Source organism: Asterias amurensis, chromosome 3, assembly GCF_032118995.1.
Source record: "Asterias amurensis chromosome 3, ASM3211899v1".
Classification (NCBI taxonomy): domain Eukaryota; kingdom Metazoa; phylum Echinodermata; class Asteroidea; order Forcipulatida; family Asteriidae; genus Asterias; species Asterias amurensis.
The window spans coordinates 10,201,003-10,216,207 of record NC_092650.1 but is presented as its reverse complement, the minus strand read 5'-3'; the positions used below and the strand labels follow the sequence as shown (position 1 = coordinate 10,216,207).

General features: G+C 36.1%; 1 long non-coding RNA gene across 1 annotated transcript; it reads right to left on the bottom strand.

Annotated features, from left to right (window-relative positions):
* Positions 1 to 4,317: 4,317 nt before the first annotated feature.
* LOC139934378 (uncharacterized) lies at positions 4,318 to 14,155 on the bottom strand. Its single transcript, XR_011785705.1, has 3 exons — positions 13,826 to 14,155; positions 7,556 to 7,707; positions 4,318 to 6,882 (listed from the first exon to the last, which is right to left on the bottom strand). It is a non-coding gene; the product is annotated as an uncharacterized lncRNA (long non-coding RNA).
* Positions 14,156 to 15,205: the final 1,050 nt, after the last annotated feature.

The window sequence follows — 15,205 nt, the reverse complement described above, 5'->3', positions numbered from 1 at the left end:
CTTGTGTCATCATCAAAGTTTGCCTGAAATTGTGTACTTGTGTACAAGACTATAGCCTTGTGTACTCCCTAAATTCTGCCTTAAAACAAGTACTGATCAAATTTTGTTTGAAATAGTGTACAAGACTGTGGCCTTGTGTAATCATCACATTTTACCTCAAATGATCAAATTTTGCCTGAAAATAAGTACAAGACTATAGCCTTGTGTCATCATCAAAGTTTGCCTGAAATTGTGTACTTGTGTACAAGACTATAGCCTTGTGTACTCCCTAAATTCTGCCTTAAAACAAGTACTGATCAAATTTTGCCTGAAATTGTGTACTTCTGTACAAGACTATAGCCTCGTGTACTCCCTAAATTCTGCCTAAAAACAAGTGCAAGACTATAACCTTGTGTACTGATCAAATTTTGTCTGAAATAGTGTACAAGACTGTAGCCTTGTTTAATCATCAAACTTATCCTGAAATAGCGTACAGAACTATAGCCTTGTAATCTTCAAACTTTGCCTTAATTGATCAAATTTGGCCTGAAAATAAGTACAAGCCTTGTGTAATCATCAAATTTTGCCTGAAATAGTGTAATCATCAAATTTTGTCTGAAATTATCAAAATTTTTCTGAAATTATCAAATTTTGCCTGAAATAGTGTACAAGACCTTAGCCTTGTGTAATCATCAAATGTTGTCTGAAATCATCAAATTTTGCCTGAAATTATCAAATTTTGCCTGAAAATTAGTACAAGACTATACGGTACACAAGCCTTGTGCACTTATCAAATTTTGCCTGAATATATCAAATTTTGCCTGAAATTGTGTACTTGTGTACAAGACTTGTGTACTCCCTAAATTCTGCCTTCAAACAAGTACAAGACTTATAACCTTGTGTACTGATCAAATTTTGCCTGAAATGATCAAATTTTGCCTAAAACAGTGTTATCATCAAATTTTGTCTGAAATTATCAAACTTTGTCTGAAATTATCAAATTTTGCCTGATACAGTGAACAAAACTGTAGCCTTTTGTAATCATCAAACTTTGCCTGAAATTATTAAATTTTGCCTGAAATTATCAAATTTTGCCTGAAATAGTGTAGGCCTACAAGACTGTAGCGTTGTGTAATCATCAAATTTTGCTTGAAATGATCAAATTTGCCTGAAAATAAGAACTATACAGTAAACAAGCCTTGTGTACTTTCCCTGGAATTATCGAATTTGACCTGAAATTGTGTACAGACTAAAGCAATGTGTATATTTCAAATTGTGCACAGACTTATTGTGTACAAGACTAAAGCCTTGTGTACTTTCAATTTTAGCCTGAGACTATCAATTGTTGCCTGAAAATGTGTAAAAAATTTTAGCCTTTCATATTTGCATGAAGCTTTCAAGTTTTGCCTAAAATTGTCTACTTAACCAGCCTTTTCTACTATTTTTTGTTTATTTTGTCTGAAAAGTAGCAAATATTGCCTGAAATAGTGTAAGACTTGTGTTATCAACTTTTGGCCTAAAATTATAAAATGGTTGCTGAAAATGTGTTCAAGGCTAATGTGTACCCTACTAAAGCCATTTTTACTTACCAGGTTTTGCCTGAAAGTGTGTATAAAACCTTGTGTGCCTGAAATTATCAAACTTTGCCAGGAGTTGTGAACTTTATCAAATTTTGCCTTAATATATCAAACTTTGTCTAATATTGTGTACTTGTGTACCCCCTAAATTCTGCCTACTGATCAAATTTTGTCTGAAGTTACCAAACTTTGCCTGAATTTGGCCTTGTGAGCTTTCAAATTTTGCCTGAAGCGATCAAATTTTGCCTGAAATTGTATACAATTGTGTACTAAACAAGACCACCTGGCCTTGTGTATGCACCAAAGTTTGCATGAAATGGTCAAATTACACGACTTTATCCTTGTTTATCATCAACATTTGGCCTGAAATTATCAAATTTTGCCTAAAAATCTATTCAAGGCTAATGTGTACACTACTATAGCCATTTGTATTTACCAGGTTTCGCCTGAAAGTGTGTATAAGGCCTTGTGTGCCTAAAATTATCAAACTTTGCCAGGAGATGTGTACTTGTGTAATCATCAAATTTTGCCTGAAATGTTCAAATTTTGCCTGAAATAGTGTACAAGACTGTAGCCTTGTGTACTCCCTAAATTCTGCCTAAAAACAAGTACAAGAGTATAATAGCCTTGTCTACATATCACATTTTGCCTGGAATAGTGTACAAGACTGTAGCCAATTGTGTAATCATCAAATTTGCCTGAAATCATCAAATTTGCCAGAAATTATCAAATTTTGCCTGAAAATAAGTACAAGACTCTACTGTACACAAGCCTTGTGTACAAATTTTGCCTGAATATAAATTCTGCCCCAAAACAATTTTGCCTAAAATTAACAAATTTTTGCCTGAAAAAGTGTAGGCCTGCAATGCTAAAGCATTGCTACACCAATTTTAGCTTGAAACAATCAAATTTTGCCTGAAATTGTATACAGTCTTGTGTACTTAACACAAGGACACCTGTCCTTGTGTACTATAGCCTTGTGTATTCACCAAAGTTTGCCTAAAATTAACAAGTTTTGCCTGAAATACTGTACAAGACTGTAGCCTTGTGTATCATCAATTTTGCTGGAATTATCAAACTTTGCCTGAATATATCAACATTTGGCCTGAAATTGTCTACTTGTGTACAAAACTTGTGTACTCCCTAAATTCTGCCTAAAAACAAGTACAAGGGTGTTATATAGCCTTGTATACTTAAAACATTTTGCCTTAAATAGTGTACAAGACTGTAGCCTTGTGTAATCATCAAAATTTGCCTGAAATTATCAAATTTTGCCTGAATATATCAAAACTTTTCCTGAAATTGTGTACTTGTGTACAAGACTATAGCCTTGTGTACTCTCAAAATTCTGCCTAAAAACAAGTAACTTGTGTACTTATCAAATTTCGCCTGAACATGTCAAAATTGTCTGAAACATCCCTAAATTCTGCCTAAAACAAGTACAACGGTGTAATACCCTTGTGTACTTATCACATTTTGCCTTAAAATAGTGTACAAGCCTTGTGTAATCATCAAATTTTGCCTGAATATATCAACAATTTTCCTGAAATTGTATTTGTTCACTCCCGAAATTCTGCCTAAATTGTGTATAAGGCCTTGTGTGCCTGAAATTATCAAACTTTGCCAGGAGTTGTGTACTTTATCAAATTGCAAGACTATAAATAGCCTTGTGTACTGATTAAATTTTGCCTGAAATTGTGTACGCAGCTATTGTGTACAATATAGCCTTGCGTACTTATGCCTAAACATATGTACAAGGTAAAAGTCTTGTGTTCTTATCAAATTTTGTCAGAAAATTAGCAAATTCTGTCTGGCAATTAGCAAGATTTGCATGAAAATGTGAACAAGGCTATTGTGTACAAGCGATAGCATTGTGTACTTGTGAAATTTCTCCTTAAATTGTGTACGCAGCTATTGCGTACAATAGCCTTGCCTACTTATCAAATTTTACCTGCAATTAACAAAAAATGCCTGGAAATTGTGTATAAAGCCATGTGGACATGTACTTATTAAATTGACAATTAGCAAATTCTGCATGAAATTATCCAGTTTTGTCTAAAATGGTGTACAAGGCTATCGTGTTCAAGTACTTGTATAGAGTAGCTTGGGTAGAGCAGATGAAAACACAAGTTGGTTTAAACCAGCAGCCTCAAGCATGTTCAGAAAAACCTTGGATTCTTTGTTGTTGGGATCAAAAACATGAATGTTGAACTCTCCGACCAGAGCGGTTTTACAGTCCAAAACAGTGGTAGATTTGGTGACAGTCGAAAAATGAGCGTGTCAAACCTCAGGTTGTTTCTTGAAGGAAGAAGTTGATAAAAGGCACAGAGGCTATTCAATTCAATTAAAAGAACTTTAATAATCTTCAATAGTCAATTAATTCTGTTGGCGTGCTTCATATAAAACATTTACAGTTACGGCTGGAAGTAAACAAAATACAATTAGTTAAAAATATATAGATTACTTGACACAATGACAAGAAGCAGGTAAGTAAGAGTGGTGTGAAACCACAGCAATTACAGACAACTGAATAAATATAAAACACATTAGTTGAATATACATTAATAAGAACCACAAAACAATTTATAAATACAGTGTAAACAGATAAACGGTGGTGAACCAGACCTCCAAATAGCTGACACCCAGCATACAAAAACAGTTGAAAACAAGTGCAAAACAAAAACCACTCAGAACAGGTCTGAATGGAACAAAACAGAAATGTCCATCTATTTGGGGGAGGGGGGTGTTCTAGATCATTGTTAAACAATTGCCTAAGTACATGATTATCTCTTAAGTATCTGTCGCTCACTGACCTTGGTTAAGTCTCTCTGTGGCTCTCTGATAATTTTGAGACCCAAGTCTAACAATCCTTTTCAAACTGTTTTTGTTCTTGACACTTAAGTTACAAAATACAAGGAAATAAATGAAAAACATAACACACTTTCAATAAACAACTGATAAAACAGACTGTTCAACTGTTGAACAGAACAGGGCAAAATTTCAAAGAGCTGCTTAATGGTTAGCAATTTTTTTTGCTTAACGTAGCAAAAATAATCGCTTAAACCATGGAGGATGTACACATATTTCACGAGGTTAAGCACGTAAACAAACGGCACGCACAAGATTGTAAATCATTTGCTGCAGCAAAATAGAAGAAGGTAGGCCCCCTACTGACAAAATGGCGGGCAATATAAATGCAGAGTGGCGATAAAACAAAAATTAACGCCTTCTCTGTCTTCCATGTACTATTTGTAATGATTCAAAGCGCCACTTGAAAGGTTTACACAACCTGAGAGAAAATAAGAAGATAATACTTTGTACATCATTCCTTAAACATTTCAGACGCGTTTACTTCGCTACACCTACCATACAAACACACGTCAAATACACACCCAAATGCACTGCTGCACGCCACACCAATAACATATTGCAATTATGTTGCACTGTGTGTGTGTGAAGGGCCCAATGGCATAGGGCTGTTTAACAGTAAGAAAATTTGTTTGCTTAACATAGCAACAAAAATTGCTTAAGCGTAAACCTATTTCACGAGCGAATGCTAGCTTAGGCACTTAACATTTTAGATGTTTGCTTTAGCAAAAAGCAAGGTGATGACAAATTGGCGTGCAAAATAACTGCGGAGTGGCAAGAAAAAAAGTCATCACCTTCTGTGGTCTGATATGTATTATTGTTTAATGGTTAAAAGTGCCCCTCGAAAGGTTTACACACTAACTTGAAAGAAAACAAGAAGATAATACATTGTACGATCATTTGTGAAGCTTTTTAGACACTCGTTTGGGTCACTACACCTACCCTCAAACACACATACAGTATACACCGCTGCGCCGGCACAATACAACATTCGCAGTAATGTTGCACTATGCGAATGGGGTGCAAATGCATAATAGAGGCTTGAAGGACCTTTAAAGCCTCTGTTTTTGATAATAATTAATTATTTTGAGTAATTACCAATATTGTCCACTGCCTATAATAAGTGAAACAAAGAAAGAGTATAACACATGATAACACAACTTATTAACCCAAATCACCTGACATCTTTAAATGTATATAGCCCATTTCACAGCAACCATCTCAATGCGTTTTAGTGCCCTTGGCAAATAATATTCTTTAATCTTTCTAATCTAATAGCAAAAATAACACCTGGCACGTGATGATGAATTGAGCTGTAAGAACTTGACTCTCGATCATGAATATGTATGAGGTATAGTAACCTGTAATCTTAAACAAAACCACAAACAAAAACTTTAAAGGCACTGGACACTATTTTATGAAGTTGCAAGTTCTCCGGAGTTGATAGGGATGGTAGTTGAATGTGCGACAGACTCTGCGACAGAGATTTGCTGATGGCCTCTCTTGGTCTGTTCTCTTAGAAGTTTGTACACGAATTGAGTGAAGACCAGTAGTAAGGCATTTGACTATAAACATTTATGGATACCAGTAAAAAAAAGGGAAAAGGGGAAGTAGAAGATGATGGAAAAGGAGTGCAGTGAACCTATTCAAAAACATTGTTGTGCTTCCATTTGGGCCTCACATATCTGCAGATTTTGTAGTATTAAATAAATAAAATTAAAAAATAATTTCTTTTAGCGCGCATTTAACAATTACCATCTGAATGAGCTTGCATTGATTTAACGTCCCACTAAAAAACTGGGTCCTACACACTTCAAGATGAATTTTGCTTGGTTCATGAGTAATGAACTTTTGAATTACGAAATTTGAAGTAAAGGTCACATGGGATCATACATCAAGCAAGACTTATAACATAATTATTTATTTACAAAAGTGCTTTGATATGCAACTACCTTGTAAGCTAACTATTAGTAATTAATGTTCTCATTTTAAAATAAATAAGAAAGTTAATTAATTAGTTTAAGCTAGTTATTACACTTAATATTTCATGACCTTAGTTTTAACATGATAAAGAATCAGACTCAGTTGTGTCTTAGCAACAGGACTTATTCAAAAAGTCCCTCATAAGTTTGTTGACATCCATGAGAGGATTGAAATTGTGCATAATATTTATGCAAGTATCAAATGGAAGTGCTCTTTTCTTTGTCCTTTCAACATGTTCAAACATGAAATTCTAGGCCTGCTCATGAGTCTGTCTACACTGCTCTCCCTTTCAATGTTGGTTTTACATGTATCTTTCACACAATGATTTGTTGTCATGATAATTCTTAGCAGTATTACCTTAGCGTCCCTTGTTCCTAGGCAACATCTTAGCAGAATATGAACAACTGAAGAGGTTTTTCATGCGTATCTTATTTTCTTTTGTGCTTGCTTGTCTGGTCATATGCCTCTTACAGACCTGTGAAGAAAATGATTTGGGGTTGAAAAACAAAAGTGACTAAATTGGGACTCGAACCAAAGACCTCCAGATCAACGAGCTGGCGCTCTACCAACTGTGTCATCTAGCCCTATGTTGACAGTCTCCTCTTTTTAAAAATATTTTTGTTTGGGGTGAAAGTCAGAAGCCACACAACCAATAACTGTCATGTAGCAAGATATCTCACCCAGTGTGTGATGCCTGGCTACACTGCAGCTGTATGGCTGTGACTGACACTCCCCGGCCGAACAAAGAGGTTGACAAAAAAGGGTGACCGCTAACATAGGGCTTGATAGCTGAGTTGTTTTTTATAATGACCCCAAACTGCAAGCAATTAGCATACCGCAAGCTTCAAAAACATTGAGAGGGAACCAGTAGCTCTATCTTGATGCATCGTTATAAAGGGCGCTCTGCATAGTCTTTAACATAGAATGTGTCACTCACAGGAATAATTTAGATATCCAAATACGATCATTCAAAATCACACCTCAAAGGGTTTGTTTTGGCGACTAAATAATTAAATTGAAACTGTTTGAATTCTGGACGCAAAGCTTCAACACAGGAGTTCAGTAACTGTAAAACCTATTTGTTAGCAGTACTGGAGTTTAGCAAATTTATTTATAGACAAAATAACAAAAGATTGACAACAACTTACCTGGTATGTTGCAGGACGATGACAAAGATTTCACTGCAGTAAAGTTTCAATCGTACTTTATGGGCTCGGGTCTCTTACAAGAGGCCTTACTGCTGGGGTGCCTGTCCGCAAATCTTCTCGTACATCTCAGAGTGTCATAGTCTCAACAACTCCTACAAGTAAAATAAAGAATTGGGAATTGAGCAAAGGAAAATTTGCCCAGTCTGTTTCCTTTAGGTTTATTGTTTAAAAACAGTGTGACACTTTTGGTACTTGTCAAAAACTAGCCTTCACAACTGGTGTATCTCAACCTGTGCTTAAAATAACAAACCTGTGAAAATTTGAACTCAATTGTTCATCGAAGTTGCGAGATATTAATAAAAGAAAAAAACACCAAGTTGTCACACGAAGCTGTGTGCTTTCAGATGCTTGATTTCGAGACCTCAAGTTCTAAATCTGAGGTCTTGAAATCAAATGACGGGAAAATTACTTTTTTTCCGAAAACTACGTCTCTTCAGATGGAGCTGTTTCTAACAATGTTTTATACTATTAACCTCTCCTCATTACTCTTAACCAAGAAAGTTTTTTTAATAATAATTAATTATTTTGAGTAATAACCCAAATATTACCAGTTATTAACCCAAATCACCTGATGTCTTTACATGTATTTAGCACATTTTACAGTAACCTTCTCAATGCGTTTTAGTGCCCTTGGCAAATAAACATTCATTAACCTTTCTCAGCTAATAGCAAAAATAACACCTGGCACGTGATGATGAATTTAGCTGTAAGAACCTGACTCTCAATCATGAATATGATGAGGTATAGTAACCTGTAATCTTAAACAAAACCACAAACAAAAACTTTAAAGGCACTGGACACTATTTTATGAAGTTGCAAGTTCTCCAGAGTTGATAGGGATGGTAGTTGAATGTGCGACAGACTCTGCAGTGTCGAGATTTGCTGATGGCCTCTCTTGGTCGGCACGCTGTTCTCTTTGAACATTTATGGAAACCAGTAAAAAAAAAAGATTGAGAAGGGGAAGTAGAAGTCGTTGGAAAAGGAGAGCAGTGAACCTATTCAAAACATTGTTGTGCTTTCATTTGGGCCTCACATATCTGCAGATTTTGTAGTATTAAATAAATAAAATTATTAACAAAATTTCTTTTAGCGCGCATTTAACAACTACAATCTGAATGAGCTTGCATTGATTTCACAACCCACCAAAATACTGGGTCCTACACACTTCAAGATGAATTTTGCTTGGTTCATGAGTAATGAACTTTTGAATTACGAAACTTGCAATTCCGGTTTGGGCTGGAAGTAAAGGTCTTATGGGATCATACTTAAAGCAAGATTTATAACATAGTTATTTATTTGCAAAAGTGCTTTGACATGCAACTACCTTGTAAGCTAACTATTGGTAATTAAGGTTCTCACGTCAAAATAAATAAGAAAGTTAATTAACTAGTTTAAGCTAATTTTTACACTTATCATTTCATGACCTTAGTTTTAACATGATATATAATCAGACTCGGTTGCGTGTCTTAGCAACAGGACTTATTAAAAAAGTCCCTTATAAGTTTGTTGACGTCCATGAGCGGATTGAAATTGTGCATAATATTTATGTAAGTATCAAGAGTAATATCCAGGACACAGTGTTTTAGAGACTAATTTGCTCCAATTCACAGATAAATGAAGACAATACAAAATGAGCAATATCGATATCAGAGCGACATGCAGGCAGTTTCTTGGCACAGTTATTCATCATCGTCGTCAGGTCAAGCATTTTTTGCCTTCCTTGACATGTTTCTTTAGGCACCTTTGTCTGCCATGGATGAGTTTTCAAAGTAGAAAATGTTCACCTAGTTTTTTGACAAGAGTAGTATGCACAATGTCCTTGGGATTGGCACTGCAGAATTTGTCAGAGCAGTATGCACAATGTCCTTGGGATTGGCACTGGACAATTTGTCAGGATTTGACCCGCCTGTCCACACAAGGGATGGCACAACTCTCCAGTTTGAATCCAGATTCAAATACCTTGAAGTTAACATGCAGGCAACCAATTAAGTAGGAAAACAGAGAAAACAAAGATATTTGAAGGAGAGCAATAGCGAAAGCTGCCACATTGCGCTGCATGGAACACTATAGGCTGAGACCCAAACTGGTATCTGATCTTGCTTTCAACATCTGGAATGGGGTTTCCTGGTAGGTATCTGTAATTATCAGTTAGTGTCTAGGTGGAGGTTAGTGTCTATAAGGGTTGGTCGTAGGCCTAGTTGTGGGTGTCTGTAAGTGTGGTTATGAGTGAGTGGTTAGGGTTATAGGATTAGTGTTATAGAAATCCCAGGTAGAACTATATAGGATTAGGGTTAGGATGAGGGTTTAGGATGACTGGGTTAGATTTGTGTCATGGACAGACACCTACAAGAAACCCCATCCCTGATATTGAATGCAAGATCACATAGCAGCTCTGGTCTCTCTGTTTGTTTCAAACCATTTCGCACGCCAACTAAGCGTAATTTTAAGACCTTTGCATTTCTCTGAGTCCCCTGCTCTCGTTTCCTCAGTTAGTTCAAGACACACAATTCTGATGTTCCCCTCCAAGACACAGTGGTACACAGGGGTTCAACAACCTACCACACGGCCAGACATCTAACCAAGATCCTCCATACATTAGTCTGGCCTCACATCAGCAACTAAAGTTTGACATTAATGTCAGTTTTGTCAGACAACACTTGATCATCAGTTCCTCAATCACTTTAGCAATTAGGATCCACAGATGACATTGACCATTGAACTAAAGGAGACTGATACCATCCCCCTTCCATGATGATTAAGTCACCAAAAAAGCGGATAGCAAAAGGAACACAGAGTGTGACCCTATTTGACCTTTACTTCTAGTATAAACACGGAAGTTAAAGCCAACGTCAGTTTTAAACTACATGTATTTGTAACCTATAGAGAAAAAGCGCTGCAGCTTGCTGTTCCGTTCCACTGATCAACAGGTTCAAAGATAGATAGATAGATAGATAGATAGATAGATAGATAGATAGATAGATAGATAGATAGATAGATAGATAGATAGATAGATAGATAGATAGATAGATAGATAGATACTAGATAGATAGATAGATAGATAGATAGATAGATAGATAGATAGATAGATAGATAGATAGATAGATAGATAGATAGATACTAGATAGATAGATAGATAGATAGATACTAGATAGATAGATAGATAGATAGATAGATAGATAGATAGATAGATAGATAGATAGACAGATAAAGTTTTGTTCACAATTGTCATCATAGGTATAAACATCACTAGCAAAAAGGGGAAAAGTGTTTACTTTATTTATTTTTGTTTGAAAACTGATTATTGATGTGATTTATAAGAATCAGACATAATACTTACTTTATAAATCATCACACCAAAATAAATTCCTTTTTTTGTGAGTGATGACTAAAATGCCACTGACAAACAAATTTAGCGACACAACTGTAAAGCAATCAATAGTCGGGACATCTTCGACACTAGTCGCAATAGTCACCCATGCTTATAAATATTGTGTCATAAAAAACTCAAAGTTATAAAATAAACTTAAAGAATCATTCACACTGTATGGTTAAAGGCACTGGACATAAATGGTAACGGCCAAAGACCAGTATTCTCACTTGCATGCATCAAATAACAAACCTGGGAAAATTTGGACTCAATTTTGGTCATTTCAATTGCAAGAGAGTAGTGGAGCAGTTTCTCCAAATGTTTTCCACCATCAAACGCTCTCCAGCTGCAGATGCATAACAAAGGCTTCTCAGCTGAAGTATTTGACTATCTGAATGAGAAATTACCTCTTTCTAAAAAGAAATATGTGTCTTGCAAATTGTTTCACTATCAACAGTTCACCATAGCACGAGTTAGTTGTTCTATTAGCTGTCAGTGTAAAATTAAACCACCAATAGTCTACCAGCTAATTATTTAAAAAATAAGTTAACTTTATGCACGGTTTTCTCCAAACATAAATATTTGGCTGCCAGGATTTTTCAGCCCTTCGTAAAATTACTGAAAATATGCATGCATGGGTAATCTCAGGAGTCTACACTCATTATTGGGAAATCAAAATCAACTAATTTGTTTCATATCCTTTGGCTTTTTGTGGAAATAGTTTAGGTCAGAGAGTGCTCTGAAGTGTCTTCTGCTCAGAACTATAAGGTCATTAATGGAAATTTCATATTTCTAGTAATCAAAGAATCAAAAAGTGAAAAAAGCAAACAAATTTGAAAAAGTAAATTGATGAAAATCAACAAAGTATTGTTTTACTTTGAAACAAAGTTTTCTCTTTGCCAAATTCAAATCCCAATAAACCTCATTTACCAGGAGCTCAAAAATATGCAAGCATTTTTATGAGACCCATACAACTTGCAATGAAGACTGCATATAGTTCTGAACACTGTATTGACAACTGTTGCTTTGGTAAAATTCAATAAGGAATGCTGTCAAACTACCATTCCTATTTTAAAAGATGTTAAACTTTCATTCAGGATAAAGAATGATAGTTTTGGTTTCACCCTGACATCGATGTGTGTTAATACTCTATACTCTCCTGTGTATTTTCCCATGTCCTGTGAAAAGACCACTCAAGATGAATGCCCTAATTTTTTCAGTTACAGTTAATTCATGTCATGTTTTAAGAATGGACAATGCAATTACTACCAATAAAATGTAACAAAAATTATTGAGGTATTTTATTTAAGTGGGTGCAATGAAGACTATATAATGAAACCTACTAGAAATTTGTATATCATAGAACTAGTCCCTCAATCAGAAAATTGATAAAGATAAGCAAGAAATGAGAAGAGCGATGTCTTGTTGAAAGCTTGTTGCTGATTTCTTGTTCGGTGGCCAGGATGGAGTTTCTTGGTAAGTATGTTAAGTGTTGGCCGACAGAATTTCAGTTTCCTTGGTCAAGTCAGTTGTGTTGACCACATTCGACCTAAACCACAGACCCTAATCCTAACTCAACCCTAACCCTAAACCCTAAGTCCGTATCCAGACCCTGCTCACCTTCAAGAACCCTCAAAAACTACCAGGAACCAACTAAAGTAAGCTAAGGAATGTCTAGCTAAGCCCTACCTCAAGACCAATTCATCCACTTAATGCCAGCCGAAAAGGGTTACACCTATGTTGCCATATGTACCACAAAGTATGACCACCAAGTGGCTTAAGTTCTGTCCTCAAGAATGCCGTCTACCAAGACCAACCAAAGCCAGCAGTAGAATGCTGCCATCTAAGCCCTACCTCAAGACCAATCAATCCACTTCATGCCAGTCGAAAAAAGTAACACCACTGTGGTCATAGCTACCACAAGTATGACCACAAGGTGACTAAAATGCTGTCAACTGACACCTACAAACGCCTACCAAGGAACCCTATCCTGGCCAATGAATGCAAGATCAACAACAAGCTACAGTGTCTACTTCAGTCTCAAGCTATCAGCACACCCACGTACTGTCTCAAACAGCATCGCATCACCAATTTCAGCCAGTACGTTTGAATCCTAGTAAATGTGTTTGTTGATCAAGAGTGTTCTTCAAAATTGTTAGGCAAAAAAAACCTTTCTATTCAAAGTAAAATATTCATTTGTTGATTTGTATTTACGTTTTCAAATTTTGTATGCATTTTTTCAAAGAATGATCTTTTGACTATTAGAAAAACGAAAGCCATTAATGACCTTATAGTTCCGAGCAGCATAACATTTTGCAACTACTGTAAGGAAAATGGATGAGAATGTGTATAAATTACTAATTGTTGATAGAATGTACCAGCTGAAGGCAAGTACATCTGTAGTTTAAAATGCATCTATAATTCAGAGTCTTTTCTCTGACCTAAACTATTTCCACAAAAGCCATTGTATATTAAATAATAGTAGTAAAAAAAGATACATCAAAAAAGTGTGGATTCCTGAAGATTTTGGTTACATTTTTATATGTAGTATTGCATGGTCCTCGAAAAAACATCATGTGGATTATATGTGAACAATTACACGAGGCAGTTCATACTAAATTGCCTTAAAAGTGGATGCTGCTTGAGTTCTTCAGAACCACTTCCAAATTTTAACCCTTATTGTAATAACAAAGGAGTGGTAGTTTTACAACAATCATTACTGATTTTTACCTAAGCAATAGTCGGCACTGTGATTGTTAACTAAAGAGTACCTTTGCGTAGAATAACAGAATTAATATTTATTGATACAATGGGATCCATTTCTGGATGCATTCTACACTGACCTGATTCCATTCTTCTTCTTGCAAGCTTGAGTGCAGATCCAACTTTGCGTTTAGACACAACTAAAGTACTGCTTGATTTCTCATCAAATAACCCATGATTTGCAAGAAGATGATTTTGGGCATCTGCAAATAACGTAAAGTTCCTTTAAAAGGGCTACATGTGAAATGTATCTTTTTCTGTAAAGAACATGGGAGGCAGCAGGTCATATATCAACCACAGTAATGGATGTACATGAAGTTTAACGAGGCCAATGATCATGAGTAAGCATTTGATAATTTGTCCCCACCCTTCAGAAAGGTGGTGTCATCCGTTTCACCAAGGATTGATGCCGGCAGCGGGACACAGTGTTCATCTAGTTGAGCACTGGTCGAAAACATTTCGGGGGGGGGGGGGGGTCATTGATATTGTGTCCCCCTTCCTCCAAAAGTTAAAGGGACATGTAAGATCTACATGCAGATTTGACATTGTTGTACTGATGTGGTGTTACATAATATAGCTTACACAAGTCCCGTTTTATCTGCACTCATGTAGGTCTGGAGAAACATGCTGGTTACAAAGACTATGGCCTCTGTTGCTCCATGTCTTGGCTTTTGTGCCCTTCAAAAGACTCCCTTTGACTTTAAGATTTTCAAATGGAAGTGCTCTTTTCTTTGTCCTTTCAACATGTTCAAACATGAAATTCTAGGCCTGCTCATGAGTCTGTCTACACTGCTCTCCCTTTCAATGTTGGTTTTACATGTATCTTTCACACAATGATTTGTTGTCATGATAATTCTTAGCAGTATTACCTGAGCGTCCCTTGTTGTTAGGTAACATCTTAGCAGAATATGAACAACTGAAGAGGTTTTTCATGCGGATCTTATTTTCTTTTGTGCTTGCTTGTCTGGTCATATGCCTCTTACAGACCTGTGAAGAAAATGATTTGGGGTTGAAAAACAAAAGTGACAAAGAGTGGGACTCAAACCAAAGACCTCCAGATCAACGAGCTGGAGCTCTACCAACTGTGTCATCTAGCCCTATGTTGGCAGTGTCCCTTTTTACAAAATATTTTTGTTTTGGGTGAAAGTCAGAAGCCATACAACCATTAACAGCGGTGTAGCAAAAGATCACAACTTGGCTACACAGCAGCTGTATGGCTGTGACTGACACCCCCCGGCCAAACAAAAGGGTAACCGCTAAAATATGACTTGATAGCTCAGTTTTTTTTTTTATAATGATCCCAAACTGGAAGCAATTAGCATACTGCAAGCTTCAAAAACATTGAGAGGGAACCAGTAGCTCTATCTTGATGCATCGTTTTGCAGTGCGCTCTGCATAGTCTTCAACATAGAATGGGTCACTCACAGGATTAATTTAGATATGCAATATAGGATATTTCA